Source organism: Vidua macroura, chromosome 30 (assembly GCF_024509145.1).
Source record: "Vidua macroura isolate BioBank_ID:100142 chromosome 30, ASM2450914v1, whole genome shotgun sequence".
In the NCBI taxonomy this organism is placed as follows: domain Eukaryota; kingdom Metazoa; phylum Chordata; class Aves; order Passeriformes; family Viduidae; genus Vidua; species Vidua macroura.
Genome location: NC_071600.1, coordinates 3,216,451 through 3,234,789, shown reverse-complemented (window position 1 = coordinate 3,234,789; position 18,339 = coordinate 3,216,451). Strand labels below are relative to the sequence as shown.

General features: G+C 54.2%; 1 protein-coding gene and 1 pseudogene across 1 annotated transcript in view; both read right to left on the bottom strand.

Moving 5' to 3' along the window:
• The window catches only part of LOC128820667 (uncharacterized), a 2,212,279-nt pseudogene that overhangs the window by 95,908 nt on the left and 2,098,032 nt on the right, over positions 1-18,339 (bottom strand).
• The window catches only part of LOC128820701 (olfactory receptor 14J1-like), a 112,094-nt gene that overhangs the window by 61,338 nt on the left and 32,417 nt on the right, over positions 1-18,339 (bottom strand). The window contains exon 2 of the mRNA XM_054001516.1: positions 6,095-6,160. The gene's annotated coding sequence lies outside the window, so the exon portion shown is untranslated. The remainder of the gene's footprint in view (positions 1-6,094; positions 6,161-18,339) is intronic.

The window sequence follows — 18,339 nt, the reverse complement described above, 5'->3', positions numbered from 1 at the left end:
TGAGGAATGGATTCACATCCAGGGATGTCCCCAGGGCTCAGGACTGGGGCCAGGTCAGTGAAATCTCTTTATTGCTGATCTGGACGAGGCCATCGAGGGCACCCTCAGGCAGTTCCAGGTGAGCCCAGGCTGGGTGGGAGTGTGGCTGTGCTGGAGGGCAGGAAGCTCTGCAGAGGGATCTGGACAGGCTGGAGCCATGGGCCCAGGACAATGGGATGAGGTTCACCAAGGCCAAGGGCTGGGTCTTGCCCTGGGCTCACAACCACCCCAAATCCCTGGCCCTGCCCTGCCCCTGATCCCCACAGCCTGTCCTGTTTCCTTCATCCCTGCATTGCCAGGCACTTTCTGGGACAAGGCAGCTCTGCTCTGGGGATGGAGGGAGCTCCAGGTGCCACCACTGGAGTGGGAACCACAACTCATCAGGTTTGTGTCCTTTGGGGGTCAGGAACTGGTGAGACTCAGAGGCACAGAAAGTTTCTCTTCAGGGCCAGCAGACCACGGTTGAACAGGACACAATTTAATAACAATCACGCTCTTCTCTGAGCTATGTGAAACGTCCCAGCAATGTCTGGTGAGTCCAGCATCCACAAGTGATTTCCATAATAAAATTTATTTTAGACAAATGTGGTTCTGTGATAGATATAAACACAATTAAGTTCTTGTATCAGGATGCTCGTCCTGGAGTGGAGGCAAAACAGCTCAAACAGTTTGCAAAGCTGTCAGTAGTAGATGGAGAAGAGAGGTCAGGCTGCTTTTGGGTTTTCTCCCTCCAGACCCCCGGTGAAGAGCCTGGCTCTGTGTTCTCCATCCCCTCCTCGCAGGCACTGCCAGGCTGGGATGAGGAGCCCCTCAGCCTTCCCTGCTCTGGGCTGGACAAGCCCAGCTCCCTCAGCCTCTGCTCACAGCCCAAGGGCTCCAGCCCCACCTTGGAGGCCCTTCCCTAAGCCTGCTCCAGCTGCCAGACATCTTTCCTGCCCTGGGGAAGCCAACCCAGGCCACAGGGACCTGGATAATCCACGCCCTTGATGTCCTGGTCACACAGCCCTGGCCCCTTTTCCCCGTGTCAGGCTCTGGGGTGGATCCTGTGGAACATCCTTTGGTGGAGGCTGTGGCTCCAGGTGGACCGGGGGGATAGCGGGGGACAGGGACCCCGCTGGGCATGAACAGCATTGGACTTGTTGGGAGAAACTGTGAGGGGGAGCTGGGGCGGAGTGACCAACCCAGTGACCTCACACAGCCCTCTTGGGATGTCACACAGCCCCTCTGGGATGTCACAGCCTGGTCTCCAATGTCACAGCCCATCTAATGTCACACAGCTGGTCTCTGATGTTCCAGCCAACTCTGTGATATCACAGTCTGCTCTGTGATGTCAGACCTCTGCCCTGTGATGTCACAGCTGGCTCTGCGATGTCGCAGAGACAGTCTGTGATGCTGTAGCTGCCCGATGACCTCACATACCCCACTCTGTGATGTCATAGCCCACTCTGTGACCTCATGTTACAGATGATAAATTGTCTCCACCAGGTGAGCTGACACCTGGAGCTTGTTCTCCAAAACCCCAGGCCTATGGAAACCACACAATGCCCATTGTGTGAGAAGGGGAGCTGGAAGTTCACCAGCCTCAGTGTCCTGCCAGCTCAGCCAGGCCCACGGGAACATTGGGGTCCACGACCACCAGGGACCACCAGAGAGACCCCCAGGACAGAAGAGAGCATGGGTAAAGGGGAGGGGAAATATGTTAATGATTTTGGGGAAATGATTATCAGATGTATGTTTAGTCCAGGACAATCAATGAATATGTGTGCAAAATACAGAATATGAACAGAAACTTTCCTGCACTCAGCATGCTCGGCTTTGAGAGGAGCTATCCCCTGTGCATCTGGCTGAATAAAGAATGCTGCTTCTTAATGCTGCACTGGTGTGAAGGAGTTTTCTGTTTCACCGAATTTTTGGTAACACTCCACTCCCAAGGAAAGCTCTGTCTCCTGCTGCTCACAAACAGAGAAGGGCTGGTGGCAGATGTGGGGGTCGGAGGCTGCCTGGGGCACAGTGACCATGAAATAATCAAATTTTCAATGTTCTGTGAAAGAAGGAGGGGCATGAATAAAACTTCCACACTGGAATTAGGAAGGGTAGACCTGGTTCTATTGAGGATGCAGATTTGGAGAGTAGCAAATCAGGTACTGATTCTTTAAAGGAAACATCCCTTAAAAATAAAGGGGTCCAGGAAGGATGGACACACTTCAAGAAAGTAATCGTAAGGGGGAAGGAGCAGCCTGTCCCTCTGGGCTGAAGTTGAGCCAGTGAGGAAAAGGACTGTCCTGGCTGGGCATGGAGCTTTTGTGGGAACTCAGGACAAAAGAGGGTTTGGAAAGAGGAACAGATAACTCACGAAGTATTTAGGGATGTTGTTAGGTCATGCAGAAAGAAGAGTGGTGAAAGCTCAGGTTAGAGCATATCCTGGACACCTCTTTGAGAAATAATAAAAAAGTATTTAGAAAAAAATTAATAGCAAAAGGAGAGATAAGGAGAACCTCTACACTTCATTGGATCCAGTGGGGAAAAGAGTAAATAAAGATATGGAAGAGGCTGAGCAGCTTAACACTTTCATTTGCCCCTATATTCAACATTAGGACAGGCTGTCCTCGGGACAAGAGTTCTCCTGAGCTGGCAGATGGGCACAGGGAGCAGAACAGCCCCCTGTAATCCAGGAGGAAGCAGCTGGTGACCTGCTGAGCCACTCAGATGCTCACAGGTGTATGGGATGGGATGGGATCCATCCTAGGGGGATGAGGGAGCTGGTGGATGAGCTCCCCAAGCTGATCTCCATCATTTCCCATCAGTCCTGGCTCAGCAGGGAGGTGCCAGAGCACTGGAGGTGCCAGTGTGAGCCCATCCCCAAGAAGGGCTGGAAGGAGGATCTGGGGAACTCCAGGCCTGTCAGCCTGACCTCGGTGCCCGGCAAGGTTCTGGAACAGATCACCTTGAGAGCCATCACAGGGCACCCACAGGATGGCCGAGGGATCAGAGCCAGCCAGCATGGATTTCAATACCTGCACTGATGATCAGGATGAGGGGATTGAGTCCACCATCAGCAAATCTGCAGACGACGCCAAGCTGGGTGTGAGTGTGGATCTGCTGGAGGGGAGGAGGGCTCTGCACAGGGACCTTGTTTAACCTGGAGAAGAGGAGGCTCAGGGGAGACAAGGCGGTGTCAGAGCACAGGTTGGACTTGATGATCTCCAAGGTCTTTTCCAACCTTGCTGATTCTGGGATTCTCTGAAACCACCCTTGGAGCAGGTGCAGGAGGAGCCCTGGGCCTCCTCTTCAGAAGCTGCAGCAGCCCAGGTCCCTCAGCTTCTCCTCAGAGCCCCAAAGCCCATCCTGTCAGTCCTGCAGAGCCTCTGCAGCTCCTCCTCCTTGCCCAGAACAGGGAGCCCCACAGGCAGACACAGCAGCCCAGATGTGCCCCCCCTGGCCTGAGCTGCCTCTGGCAAGGGAGCAGCACCAGGCACTGCAGGAGCCTGCAGACAATTCCTGCAGCACTTGTGGGATGATCCTGCTCCCCAAGGGATGTTCCCGTGGTGCCAAGTCAGGAACTGCAATGGGGAGTGGGGCCAGAGAGGAAAGGGCAAACAGGGATGGGCTGTGTGCAGGGCAGGGAACAGGGCTGGGCAGTAGAAAGAAATCTGGACCAGGGAAGAGTAAAGAAAGCAAAGGTGAGGCCAAGGAAATGCTCAGGGCAGTCTGGGGGAGGCTGCCAGGCAGCCCTGGCTCTGAGCAACAGCGTCTGCAGTGGGACAGGAAAGTCCCAGCTGATGGGAACAAACTTTCTGGCTGAGTGCAGAGGCCAGGACAAAGCTGAGTGGTTTCCCTGGCGTCCCCCAGCCCTTCCTGGCCCCAGGGGCTGATGGCATTTGTGGTCCCTCAGGTTCATGTCCCCACAGCACCAGCACGGGGGTGCTCCCGCCTGCTGTGTGCAATGCAAACAGGGGCTCCTGAGCCAGCGCTGCCGTGTCTGTGCCTGCAAGGATGCGGCACCTGTGTGAGCTGGGGGAGAGGCCAGGGCTGCAGAGGGGGGATGTTGTTGGCAGCTCCATGAGGACGCTCTGGGACGCTGCCCTGGGCTGTGCAGCGCACTGGGGATGGATCAGCCCCTGCTCTGCTGCTCCTTCCCGTCTCCCCCAGGGCCCTTGCAGAGCACCAGCCGTGCTGTTTGCCCCCAGCCTGCCCACGGCCAGCCTGGGGCTGCTGACAGGGGTTTTCTGTGCTGAGCATTGGCCTGGCCGTGTTCTTGAGAGAGCCTGGGCAAGGAGCCTGGAGCCCCCAGGCCCTGGCCTGAGGCGTCAGCGCTGCCCCAGCAGTGCCCATGGCCTGTCCCTGCTGCAGCCCCGGCACTGCCACCCCCAGGACTGTGCCCGGCCCCGAGAGCACTCAGGCCCTGCAGCAACACCAGGGCCACCAGAGCAGCGGGGCAGGGCCACGGGAGCAGCACTGGCAACACCAAGTGCTGCTGCTGCTGCTGGGCACAGCTGCTGTGCCAGCACTGATCTGCCCCCAGCTCTGCACACAGACATTGCTGCTGCAGCTCCAGAGAAGGCAACAAAAGGGCAGCTCTGCTGAAAACTGTGCTGGGACATCCTTGAGTTCCTTTAAAGCCACTGAGAGCACAGCCCCTCCTTGTCACAGTCTGTGGCCACAGGGAAGGTGGAGAGAAACAAAATGAGAAATGGCACAAACAATGACATTTCTTTGAGTAAAATATTAAATTAATATTATAAAGATAACGAACCTTTGAAATGAAGCCAACAAGAAGTATCAAAGAAGACTTTTATTACAAGGGATTTGCAGAAATTGGCCAGCAGTTTAATGTTTCTGAAAGCATCCAGTCATCAGTCTCCTCACTGCAGCCTTGAGCTCCTGGTTCCTCAGGCTGTAGATGAGGGGGTTCAGGGCTGGAGGCACCACCGAGTACAGAACTGACAGGGCCAGATCCAGGGATGGGGAGGACATCGAGGAGGGCTTCAGGTGAGCAAGTATGCCACTGCTGACAAACAGAGAGACCACAGCCAGGTGAGGGAGGCAGGTAGAAAAGGCTTTGTGCCGTCCCTGCTCAGAGGGGATCCTCAGCACAGCCCTGAAGATCTGCACATAGGAGAAAACAATGAACACAAAACAACAAAAAAACAAACTGGCACTAAAAGCAAGAAGTCCAAGTTCCCTGAGATTGGATTTAGAGCAGGCGAGCTTGAGGATCTGTGGGATTTCACAGAAGAAATGGCCCAGGGCATTGCCATGGCACAGGGGCAGGGAAAATGTATTGGCCGTGTGCATGAGAGCATGCAGGAATCCACTGGCCCAGGCAGCTGCTGTCATGTGGGCACAAGCTCTGCTGCCCAGGAGGGTCCCGTAGTGCAGGGGTTTGCAGATGGACACGTAGCGGTCGTAGCACATGAGGGTCAGGAGATAAAATTCTGTTGCAGCACAGAAAAGAAAAAAAAAAACCTGTGCAGCACATGCTGTGTAGGAGATGGTGCTGGTGTCCCAGAGGGAATTGTGCATGGCTTTGGGGACAGTGGTGCAGATGGAGCCCAGGTCGCTGAGGGCCAGGTTGAGCAGGAAGAAGAACATGGGCGTGTGCAGGTGGTGGCCGCAGGCTACGGCGCTGATGATGAGGCCGTTGCCCAGGAGGGCAGCCAGGGAGATGCCCAGCAAGAGGCAGAAGTGCAGGAGCTGCAGCTGCCGCGTCTCTGCCAGTGCCAGCAGGAGGAAGTGGCTGATGGAGCTGCTGTTGGACATTGGCTGTGGCTGCACATGGGCACCTCTTCATGGAGAAAGGACAGTGAAGTGTTAGAGGAGTTAACTGTAACCAAAAACAAAACCATTTCACATACACGCTCCTCTCTGACACACATGGACATGCTTTTCTGTTTAAAAGTTCTGAGGTTTTATTTTTAATCTCCAGCCACGTCTTCCTGGTATTATTGGATATCAGAAACCCTCAGCATTTCTGCTGCCTCTAGGGAGAACAGAGAAAGTTCTGTGAGGGGAAGTGATGAGAGGATAGTGAGGGGAGGTGGTCTGTCATTCAGACCTGTTCAGAATTTCTCAGGGCTTTAATATTTCTCCAGGGAAAGATGATCAGCTTCCCATGTTTTCCCTAAAAATCCCCCAGGTTCTGTTGAAAGCAGATGGATCCAGCACAGCTCAGCTCCACATTTGTAGCCAAGGATTCACATTGCTCATTTCACCAACCCAGCAGCATTTTCCGTGTCACAACACCTCTGCCTTTCCCCATCAATCTGATAACTCAGAGATGCTCTAGGACAGGTTTGCACCCTGGATTGGAGCTCCCAGTTTGGACTGAAATCTCAGGGAGACTTCCAAGTGTCCTTCTGATGGCACTGGATGAAGGGAGATGCAGCTCCTTCCCTGGCTGCACTGGCAGCATTGCCCAGAGCCGGGCCCTGGGGACAGCTGTGTCACCCTGAGCCAGCTGTGCCCCCTGCCAGAGCCCCCAGTGCCGGGCAGCTGCTCCCAGCCCTGTGCTCTGCAGAGGGAACTGGGCCCGGGGCTGCAGAGCTGCCCCACGGCTCTGCTGCAGCTCTGCCTGCACAGGAGGGGCTGCACGCCTTGGAGCCCCGGCCCTGAGGGCAGAGGCTTGGCTGGGGGCACAGGAGGGAGGGGGCTTGTGCAGAGGGAGGGGCTGCACTGGAGGGGATCCTCTGCACATCTCTGAACTCTCCCTGCCACAGCATTTCTGGGTTTTGTTTTCTCTCCTTCCCTGATCTTCTCTCTGCTTCCTGGAGATTTTCCTCCTGCAGGTGTTTCCCTGAGCCTGATCTCTCTGTGCCAGCACTCACAGACCCCAAATCTCTGTGCACTCTCCTTGGCCTGACAGAACCCTGCCTGTTTGCAGGGCACTGGCTGGGGGCAGGTTCTGTTTGCAGCTTGGAGAAAGCACAGCTCAGACTGAGCCTGATGGCTCCAGCAAAGGTGATGCTGGTGCTGTCCATGGGCAGAGTGGCTGCAAGCACATTAGGGATCTCCTGTGAACCTACTGATCACTAAAAGTAACAGTTTGGATGTCTCAGGCACTTGACAAAATTCATAATCAATAATTCATAATCAACCTTTAATATCCATCCTCCTATACCAGACATTTTCAAATATTAGGAAACTGAACACCAAGTCTTGGGAAATGTCCTCATTTTTATCAAAATCCTTGTCCAGGAAATATTCTATGACTGATCAGAACCCCTCAGCATGTCAGAGCTACATGAGCATTTCACCTGCCCTGCAACAGAAATACTCATATTTCTACTCACAGGTCTGTGGGCATTGGGATGTTCCAGCTTGAGGAGATCACTGCAGGAGCTGCAGCTGCATTGTCCTGCAGCCAGAGGTTCCTGTGCCAAGGGCTGGCAGTGATTCTGTCCCAGGCATTTCTCAGCACCTTCCCAGCCCTGACTGATTGAAGCTCTCTGTGCCTCTGGGCTGTGCCCGTGCTGGCTGCAGGCAGTGCCCCAGCCCTGCTGGGCTGGGAGAAGAGCTGCTCCTCCAGAGAAATGTGCTTTTGAAGCTCTGCTTGCTTACCAGCATCACCCTCTGTGCCAGGAGCCCGGCCCAGCTCAGCAGCACAGACACAGCACAAGGACTTGAATGAGCCTCTGGGGCTTTGTGCTCAGGCCCTGAACATCAGGCCCTGAGAGGGAGCTGCAGAAACCTCTCCAGAACTCCAAGTCAGAATCCAACTCCAAAGTTTCTTTGACTTTTAATGGGTCCCACTGAGGGACACGAGTGAGAAAGTGTCCCCAGGCCCCAGGCAGAGCAGAGAACTGGAGGCACTGATGACAGGTGGGGACAAAGAGAAGCCAAGTCTTGGTGGCCTGGGGCACAGCAGGGTCTGTGCCACCAAGGGCTGTCAGGAGACACCTTGTCCTGAGGCCCTGGGGCCTCCTGGCACAGCCCCAGCCAGGCTGGGCACTGTCAGCCCCTTGTCCTGCCCTCAGCATCCCCCCCTAGCCCACATCCCAGTGGCCTCAAGGATCTGCTGGAAGGAGTCCCTGGGGAGCCTTGCTCAGGAATGGCCCTGGGGGCTCCACAATGCTCCCAGGGACTGCAGGTTTTTCAAAGGACTTTGGCTTTGGCTTTTGCCTTGGAGTCTCTCAGAGCTTTCTGCAATCATGGCCTCCAATTATCTGCTGTAATTAGTCCCTGGAGAGGCTTTGTCAGGAACAACACTCTGTGGGGCTCATTAATGCTTCCAGGTACTCAGTTCTTTTAAGGTACTTGGTGTTTCCCTTTGGATACAGACTCAGTGAGAGGTTTGTGCAATCATGGCCCCAATTATCTGCTTTAACGAGCCCCTTGAGAGCTTTGTACTGACACTCAGTGGGGCTCATTAATACTTTGAGATACTCAACTTTTTCCCAAACTTTGGGTTTTCCCAAACTTTGGGTTTTCCTTTCCACATGGTGAGGTTTTTGTGCCATTTTCAGTCTCTGAGAGGTTTTTGTGCCATCCTGGCCTCCAGTTCTCTCTTCCAAGGAGTCCATGAGGAGCCTGTGTTGGGGATGGACCTCAGTGGCACCCATTAATGCCGGGAGACACTTTGGGCTTTTCTTCTGACTTTGACTCCTGGAAAGGTTTGTGCAATCTCCTCTGAGGCCCTGAGGTTCCAGGGCTCAGCTCCAAATGCACCACGGGGCTCATTAGGATCAAGCAAGTCCTGACAAACCATGGCTCTGCCTTGATTTCCCTCTGGCATGGTGCAGTTCATCAGGAAGTTTCTGTAGTGGTTTTGGTTATTCAATTTGAGACTTCTTGGCCAATGCATTAATTAGTGTGGTGGGTTCAGTGCTGGCTAATTACCAATGCAATCACTAGAATATACTTACTCCTTTCCTGCTGTGAGATAGTTTTAGGAAAAAGGAATAGTCAGCTCGAAACTTTAAAAGGGTATAAAGAAAAGTTTAGAATAGTAACTAAAAGAAAGAGTAATAAGAATCAGAACAAAACTTTCAGAACACTGCTCCCTACAACATTTTCTTTCTTACTGACAATGTAAAGAGACAAAACCTGAAATTTTCAGTCAGTTTATCACCTCTAGAATAGTCTTTCTTAAGTTCACTTAGCGAGAGAAGTTCCTCTTGATAATGTTATGGAGACTTCTCCACAATAAAACAGTTATCTCCTGGCTTTTCATTTCCAGAAATAGCAGCTTCCTGGAAAAATCTGAAGTTGTGCAGTCCCTCCCATTTTTTCACAGCTTTTCCCACAGCTGTGTTTATGGGCCATGTCAACTTATGGGGTATTGGTTTGAAGATGAGCTGTTTAAGAGCAAAGGTTCTCTTCATCTATTTCTGAAATCATCTTCATCTCTGGGAACAGAGGTCTTCTTAATCTCTCCCTGAGGGCACAGGGTCTCATCACTCTGCTCCCTTTCTCTGTTCGAACTTCTCATGGGATCACAGCTACTGCAACATTTGCTTACTTTAGCATAGAAGCCTTTGCTGAACAAGTCATCTCCACATACTTTTCAATGCATTATAGGGAAAAAGAGAGTCTGATGTATCAATTCCATCCTTCTCCATAGCTTTACCAGAGGATTTCAGCCCCAAAGTCAAGGCATCTCCTCATCCCTCCCATCTGGGACTCAACTTCCTCTTCACTGACCTCGGTGTCTTCACGTTGCTCCTCTGTGTGCCTGCACTTTGTCCTTTTCTCTCACTGGAGGGAGGATGGAAGCACGGGAAGAGTCAATATCTCAGGCGGGGCCTGCAGATGGTTGCGTGAGCCCGGCCGGGCTGGGTCCTTGCGGCCGGAGCTGTTTTCCCATGGAGGTTTGTGCAGCGGCTGCGCTGGGGCTGTGTCAGGCTGGGCGGCGCTGGGGGCAGGGCCAGGATCTCAGCAGCCAGGCCAGAGCAGAGCAGCAGCACGGCCGGGGCCGATGGCTTCTCCTGGCCCTGCCCGCTGGTTGCGGGCCAAGCCCAAGGGCGGCAGAAGCTTGGCCGAGCCGGCCCAGCCCGGGGCTGCTCCTGGGGCCCGGCGGATCCTGGCTGGGCCCGGGCTGGCGGCGGGGCAGGGCTCGGCAGCGGCCAGATGTCAGCAAGCGCAGCCACGGCCCGGCCCGGCCTCGGCCCCGCGGCCTCCCCTCCCCTGCCCGGCAGCCGATGGGGCCTGGCGGGCTCCCTGGGAAGGGGCCCGGCCCCACGGCAGGAGCCGCCCGGCCCGCCCCGGCCCAGACGGGGGCTGGCCCGGCCTTGGCACCTCTTTGCTGGCCAGAAGGGAAAGAGACCCAGCCAGGCTTTCTCATGTTTAACATGTGTATTTACAGAGGCGTTCCTTACTTCCTTAAGTTTAACAGATTATAAGCCCTCATAGCTAATTATTGATTGTTTTTTGTCAGACACAGAGGAAATGGCTAGCAGCTTCTCTCAGGACATCACTTCCGTGATGCAAAACCACCACAACAGCACAGAGCACAGAGCTGCTTTGTCCATATCTAGTGGTCATGTGCCTGAGGCCTCAGAACCCCACCTTGGGAGATTTCTGGGCCCTCTCCAAGGAGTTTTAAAATGAAAACATTCAGCTTATCGTCTAAGAAAATCACCAGAGGACAGGGCCAGCCTGACCTGTCTGTCCTGGCTGCTTTTGTCTGGGAGCATTCCTCGGATATACGGAATTTGGGAGGCCAAATTCTAATCTTGGCCATGGTCTCTTGGCAAGAAGGATGCTTTTTTCCATAGGAAGGAAGGGGCAGAGCCCCAGTGTTTCAGGGGTAGATGAGATGTGACCACCAGAGGCCAAGGCCAGCCAGAGCTGGCAGGTTTTGTTCTGAGAAATAGCCTTAGAAATAGGAAGTTTTTTAGGCAGGATAACCAATTTTGGCAATGGGCATCTGAAAAGACAGACAGTTCTTTTCCATAGCAAGGAAAGCATGGAGCCCCAGTGCTCCAGGAGCTGATGAGAGGCAGCCTTTGGCATTCCAAGATCAGCCAGACCTGTCAGGTGGCCCCTGGGAGGCCAAGCCAGCCAGACCTGTTCCATGTTCCCTCGGTTCCATGGGGCCCCACAGTGTCCCAATGGTCCCTTGCTCCCAGGAGGCCCTGAGGTGTCCTCATGGTCTCCGTGGTTTCACAAGGCCCCACAGAGTCATGATGGTCTCTGGGTCCATGAAGCCCCGCTGTGTCACCATGGCCCCTTGGTTCCATGGGCTCCAGTGGTGCCACAATGATCCCCTTGGTTCCATGAGGTCCCCACAGTGTCACAGGGATCTCCATGGGAAGGAAAGAACCGACCCCCAGTGTGGCAGGGGCAGCCAGCAGAGTCCAAGGCTAGCCGGACTTGACGGTACTGGCAGATTTTGCCTGGGAGCTACCCTTGGATATAGGGAATTTTAGTGGTGGGATTCCAATTTCAGACATGGACACCTGAAGGAGAAGGATGGTTCTTTTCCATACAAAGAAAAGCATTGAACACCAGTGTTTGAGGGGCAGATGAAAGACAGCTCCCAGAGGCCTAAGGCAGCCAGACCTCTCTGTCCTGGTAGCTTTTGTCTGAAAGAAACCCTTGGATATAGGGAATTTTGGAGGTGGAACTCCAATTTCGGCCATTTCTCTGTGGACAAGAAGGATGGTTCTTTTCCATAGCAAGGAAAGCACTGAGCCTAAGTGTTTCAAAAGTAAAAGATGAGAGATGGGGCTCCTGGGAGGCTGAGCCAGCCAGACCTGTTTGTCCTGGCAGCTTTTGTCATGGAGGAATCCTTGGATATAAGGAATTTGGGAGGAGGAATCTCAGTTTTGACCACAATGATCCCCTTGAGAAGGACGGTTCTTTTCCATAGGAAGGAAAGCATCAAGCCCCAGTGGCAGGTGAGAGGCAGCCCCCAAGAGGCCAAGGGCAGCCCGACCTGTCTGTCCTGGCTGCTTTCACTGGGGAGCAATCCTTGGATGTATGGAGTTTTGGAGGTGGAATCCCAGTTTTGGCCATGGGTGCCTGGTTAGGATGGATGTTTTTTTCCTATAGGAAAGAAAAGCACAAAATCCAAGTGTTCTGAAAGAAGATGAGAGGTGGCCACACTTAGGCAAAGCCAGCCAGACCTGTCCCTCCTGGCACCTTTTGTCTAGGGGCTATCCTTGGACACAGGGAATTTTGGAAGTGGAATCTCAGTTTTGGCTGTGGGTGCCTGGACAGAAAGATGAGTTCTTTTCATTAGGAAGGAAAGCACAGAGCCCCAGTGTTTCAGAGGCACATGAGTGCCAGCCCTGAGGAAGCCAAGGCCAGCCAGACTTGTCAGTCCTGGCAGCTTCTGTCTGGGAGCTATCCTTGGATATAGGGAATTCTGGAGGCAGATGCCAAATTTTGGCCATGGGTGCCTCGTGGAGATGGATGGTTTTCCTATAAGAAAGAAAAGCACATGGTCCCAGTGTTTGAAAGGCAGATGAGCAATAGCCCCTGGGTGGCCAGGGCAGCCAGATCTGTCTCTCCTGGCAGATTTCATCTGGGAACAATCATTGTATATAAGGAAACTTGGAGAAGGAATCCCACTTTTGGCCATAGGCCCCTGGAGAAGGACAGTTCTCTCCCATAGGAAGGAAAGCCCAGAGCCCCAGTGCTTCAGGGGCAGATGAGAAGCAGCCCTCGACATGCCAAGGTCAGCCGGACCTGTCAGGTGGTCCCCAGGAGCCCCAGCCAGCCAGACCTGTTCCATGTTCCCTTGGTTTCGTGGGACCCCACAGTGTCACAATGGTCTCCTTGGTTCCATGAGGCCCTGGAGTGTCACAATGTCCCCCTTGCTTCTGCAGTGTCACAATGGCCCCGTGCTTCCATGAGGCCTTGCAATGTCACAGTGGCTTTATGGTTCCACAAAGCCCTGATGTGTCACAAGGGCCCCTCGGCTCCATGCGCCCTCGCTGTGTCACAACGGCTCCTCTGTGACACTGCGGGCTCCACAAGGTCACCATGGACCCTTGGCTCCTTGGGGCCCCCGAGTTCCACAATGGTCTCCTTGATTCCATGAGGCAGCACAGTGTCACAATGGCCCCTTGGTTCCATGAGGTTCCCCAGTGTCACCGTGGTGTCCTTGGACCTGCATTGCCACAACTGACCTGTGGTAATCACATATCCTCTGAACAGAGAGAGAGCTCTCCCAGGATTTTCCTGAGAAGCTGTGAGAAAGCTCAGAGAAAAGAATGAGAAACAATTCTTATCTTCACTTGCTGCACCTCTTGTTGTGCACATGTGGAACGTGTTATGGAGATTGGTTTACCAAAGGGTGATTTCTTAATTGGCCAATGGTGACGGTGTTTGGATTTTAATTATCCAATCTGGTCTGTCTGTATTGGACTGTCTGCAAGAGCAATGAGTGTTTCTTAGTAGTATAGTATAGTATAATATAATAAAGCGATTGATCAGCCTTCTGGAATCATGGAGTCAATGCTAATTATCACCACTCCGGGGACGCCCTGCTACGATAGTTATCCAAGTCAATCTTCCCTTACCTCTGAATGCTAAATAGAATAGGCTTAACAGGCACATCAGCAACACCAACCACTGTAGACCCAAAGAGCTGGCTGAGGGGTTGGGAGAAAATTTCCCCCGGTGTCATTTCCTCCCAGTGGGTACCATTATTAAAGTAATTCCAAACACATACAGTTAGTGTGTGGGAGCCTCAAATCCACGTGCCCACTGTCCAGAGGAAATTAAAAATCGATAAATTCCTCACCACATTAACCCATGAAACAAATTGGATAGCAGCCACAGTAGCCATAGTTATAGGATGGCAAAAATGTCGCCACAACCATGTGCCACCCAAAGCAGGGTAAGCTAGACCACATGGTGACACCTAACAAGGTTTCTATATCCAGTACACACACACAAAAAATATATTATGTTATTAAAGAAGTGTTATTCTCATTTTACCCTTTTTTCTCTTGATGCCCTCGGGCTGCACATTGGGCGCCAAAATTGGTCTTGGTTTACAAGACATGTGTCTGCTAGGGAAGGCAGAAAAAAGCCTCCTGTGGAATGGAGAATGTAAACCCCTCCCTCCAAATTATTAGAATCGTGAAATCAAGGGGCTCTCAGGCAAAGATGTGGGAATAGCAATAACAGTTCTTCACTAGTGTGTACAATAAAGCAAACAAACAGCAGCACCTCCGGCGCTGGCAGCAAACAGAACAGGAGCCCAGTGCAGCCTTTCGGCCGCGGCACTTTCCCTGCGGTGCAGCTCCGGGCACGGCCGGCAGGGGCGCTGGTGGCTCCCGGGGGGCAGGGCAGGTGCGGTGATCCCCGCGCGGCTGCAGGGGGCGCTCCGGCACGGGCTCGGGGAGCGCGCGGCCATGGCGGCTTTGTCCCAAGGCGGGAAGGGCTGGAAGAAGGCTCCGCTTCACAAACCCTGGGGGCAGCCGGCTCCGGGGCCCCAGCAGGACTCTGGGAAAGCAGCAAGCTGGGCCGGCAGGATGTCTCAGCAGGCAGGGGCTGAGGGGCTCCCAGCAGGGCAGGGAGAGCCGAGCTCAGGATCCCGGGCACCCGAGCAGACGGGGATAGGTCTCTCTTTTAGTGGGGCAGGTGTTAATAATGTCCCAGTTTAGGGGCTGTTCTCACGAGCAGAGGCTCACCCCATGACAGAGGAAGCAGCTCTGGGCCGGGCTCCGGCAGCAGCAGTGGAAACTCCCTTTCCCTGTGGGAGGCGGTCCTGGGGGGGATCTACCAGGAATGCCCTGGGATCTGCAGTAGTCTAAAGAAAGGCATTGTACTAGGGTTCCCGCCTTTTCCCATGTTCATCACTAGTTGCACCCTCCCCTGTTAAATGCCTATCAACCAGTTATGCATCCCCAGTTCTGGAAAGTTCTCAGTTCTATGTTCTGTGATTGGTTCTCTCCCAAAACCACTCCTTCCCCTTTCTCTCATTGGATTATCCCATCCTTACTCCTCCCATGGGCCCCTATCCCATTGGTCCCTATGTACCCTGACCCCACCTCTCCTCCCCCAGTTATAATCCCTGACCCCTCCTCAGGTGGGGGCTCTCAGATTCAGCTTCCCTCTCGAGAGGTGGTCTCCCTGCATCTTCCCTGTCTTTCCCTGCCTTCATCTAACCTGCAATAAACCCTCGAGAACAACAGTGCTCTGGGTGTCGTCCCGTCTTTTGGTGGTTTTACCCTCTTTGCTATCTGGGCTCCTGTTGACTGGCCAGCAGTGGGCTTCCCTGCAGGACCAAGGTCCAGGGCGCCCGCATTTCCCAAGAGCAGTGGCTCTGATCGTCCTCCTCCCAAATAAAGGGATCAGCCGATAATCATCAGCCAATGATAAGGAACGAACAGAAAGGAAAAACCCCACCCCCAACACCGGTTTGCCATGCTTAATCCTGTGGGACAAATTCTATAAAGGTTTAATTCCACCTTTATAATTGTTTACATACGAGCTCTTGAAAAGTCAGGGGCAGGGACTGGAACCTGCTACTCCAAGGCTCCCCTCACAAAATGAGTTTAAAAAGCCTGGAAGTCCTTGGAGGTATTTGGGGATCTATAGGGGCTATAGGGTGTCCTGTCTGTACCTCCTGACCCAACGGGAGCTTCTCTAATAAACTTTGCCTAAAGCTCCCACTCTGCCCAAGACAGGAACCCCTGTGAGTGCCTGTGACATCCCGGCTCTTTGGCAGCCTGGAGACACTTAGAAAGTCCCCACAGAACCCCTCTGAGTGCCTGTCAAAAAATCAGATCCTTAGGAGGCACAAATCACCAGGATTCCTTGTTGCTGTGGTCAGTTTCCATGGCAACCATCACCAGCCCCTGTTGCTATGGTCAGTTTCCATGGCAACCATCACCAGCCCCTGTTGCTATGGTCAGTCCCTGGGCAGCTCCATGGAGACCCCATGCCAGGGGTGGTTGCCATGGACACCAGCTCAGGCCTGGAGCCAGAGCCCGTTTCCATGGCAACCATTGGCAGTCCCATCCCCAGGGTCATGGGATCCCAGAGCCACAGAATGGGCTGAGCTGGGAGGGACCCATCAGGATCCTTGAGTCCAACTGCTGGCCCTGCACAGGACACCCCAACAATGCCAGCCTGGGCCTGGCAGCGCTGTCCAAACGCTGCTGGAGCTCAGAGAGCCCTGGAGCTGTGACCCTTCCCTGGGCAGCCTGGGCAGTGCCCCAGCAGCCTCTGGGCAAAAACCTTTTCCTGAGATCCAACCCCAGCCTGCCCCGACTCAGCTGCAGCCGCTCCCTCCACTCCTGTCCCTGGGCACCAGAGTGAAGAGGTTCCCACAGCCCCAGCCAGGGACCCGCTCCCAAGGCTGCTGCCGTGGCCACCAGGGCTGGCACCAGCTGGGATGCTCGGTTTCCAGGGGCTGGGGTTCAGGAATGGGATTCCCCAATTTCCTGCTCCCACTAAAACCGCGCTGCCGCTCGCTGCCCTCCTGCCTCCCATGGAAAGCACAAAAGGCAAAGATCCCGGGCTGGGATAAGAACAATTTATTGGGAATAGCAGCGAGAGAAGGAACTAACAGGAACAGAAACAATATTGATAACCAAATGGATAAGAAGAACTATTTACAGGGAAAACTACATCACAAGTGGCTGGCTCTTCCCAGCCACGTATTACCTCCTGCCTGGAAACGACACCCTTCTCCTCAGGGAGAGAGAGAGAGAGAGAGAGAGAGAGAGGGAGTCCCTTTCCTGCCCCTGGCAATGACCTGAGGTGGGAGTGAATGTAATGACAGGCCATGGCCAGACCCTCATGTTCTTCAATCCCACATCAGGTCATTGGCAGGTCCAGGAGAAGGTACAGGTGTCTTCCCAGTATGGATCACAGGGAACATGGGTCACCGGGGCTCTGACCAACATGGGTCTCCCATGGGAGTTGAAGCTGGGGCAGTGCACAAAGCTCCTCCTGCAGTTGAGGCACTTGGAGGGCTTCCCTTACCGGTGGCTCCGTTGGTGTCGGGTCAAGTCAGAGCTCTGGGTGAAGCTCTTCCCACACATGGGGCACTCGTAGGGCCTCTCCCCGGTGTGGATGCGCCAGTGCCTGATGAGGTGGGAGTTGCGCTTGAAGCCCTTCCCACAGTCAGGGCAGAGGAAAGGCCTCTCCTCAGTGTGAATCCGCTGGTGCAGGAGGAGATCTGAGCTGGTCTGAAACCTTTTCAAACACTGGGGACATTCATAGGGCCGCTCCCCAGTGTGGATCATTTGGTGGACAATCAGCTGGGACTTCTGGCTGAACCCCTTCCCACATTCCCCACACCTATATGGCCTTTCTCCAGTGTGGATCCTCTGGTGGCGGATCAAGTGGGACTTCTGGCGGAAGCTCTTCTCGCATTCCCCACACTCATAGGGCCGTTCCCTGGTGTGGATCCTCTGGTGCTGGATCAGGCTGGAGCTAAGGCTGAAGCTCATCCCACATTCCCCACACTCGTAAGGCCTCTCCCTGGTGTGGATGCGCCGGTGTCTGACAAGGGTAGAGTTGTGCTTGAAGCCCTTCCCGCAGTCGGGGCAGCGGAAGGGCCTCTCATCTGTGTGAATCCGCTGATGTACAAGGAGAGTGGAGCTGGTGTGAAACCTTTTCTGACACTCAGGACACTCGTAGGGTCTCTCCCCGGTGTGGATGCGTTGGTGGATGACAAGGGCAGAGCTGCAGCTGAAGCCCTTCCCACACTCCCCACACTCGTAGGCCCATTCCCCGGTGTGGATCATCTGGTGGCTGATCAGGTGGGAGCTCCGCCTGAAGCTCTTCCAACACTCCAAGCACTTGTAGGGCTTCTCCCCATCATGAAGCTCCCCATGGACCACCAGCTCCGAGCTCTGGCTGGAGCTCTGCCCACCTTCCTGGCACAAGGTGGGTCTTTCCTCCTCAGAGGACCTTGGGGTGGGTTTGCAGCCCCTCCTCCTGTGGGATCTCTGGGGCTTTTCCGCCCCATTGGATTCAGGCACCATAGAGCCGCTCAAAATGGCCTCTTCCACGAGGTTCTGCCGTGGGGATTTGTCCTCCCTGGTCTCCATCCTCAGCTCCTTGTCTGGGGGAGGAAGGACAAGGAGAGGATGGGATTTGCCTCCATGCCAGAGGGAAGGGGACGGAGATCCCCCCAGTGTGTCCCCAGCAGGACGGCGTTGGCAGCGGGGTTGTCCTGCAGCCGGGGGCCATGCTGGGCTGGGAGATGGAGCAGGAGAGAGGGGGAAAGGGGCACTGACTTCCTCCTCACGTGCCAGGGTGTCTCGGGGCTCCTTCCCCTTCCTCGCAGCCTCCTCCTCCATCTGGCAAAGGTTTGGCGATGGGAAATTCTGTTTTGGAAGGAAAACAAGGGATGAGTACATTGAGTTTTGTACTTGTTTGGAGCAAAGC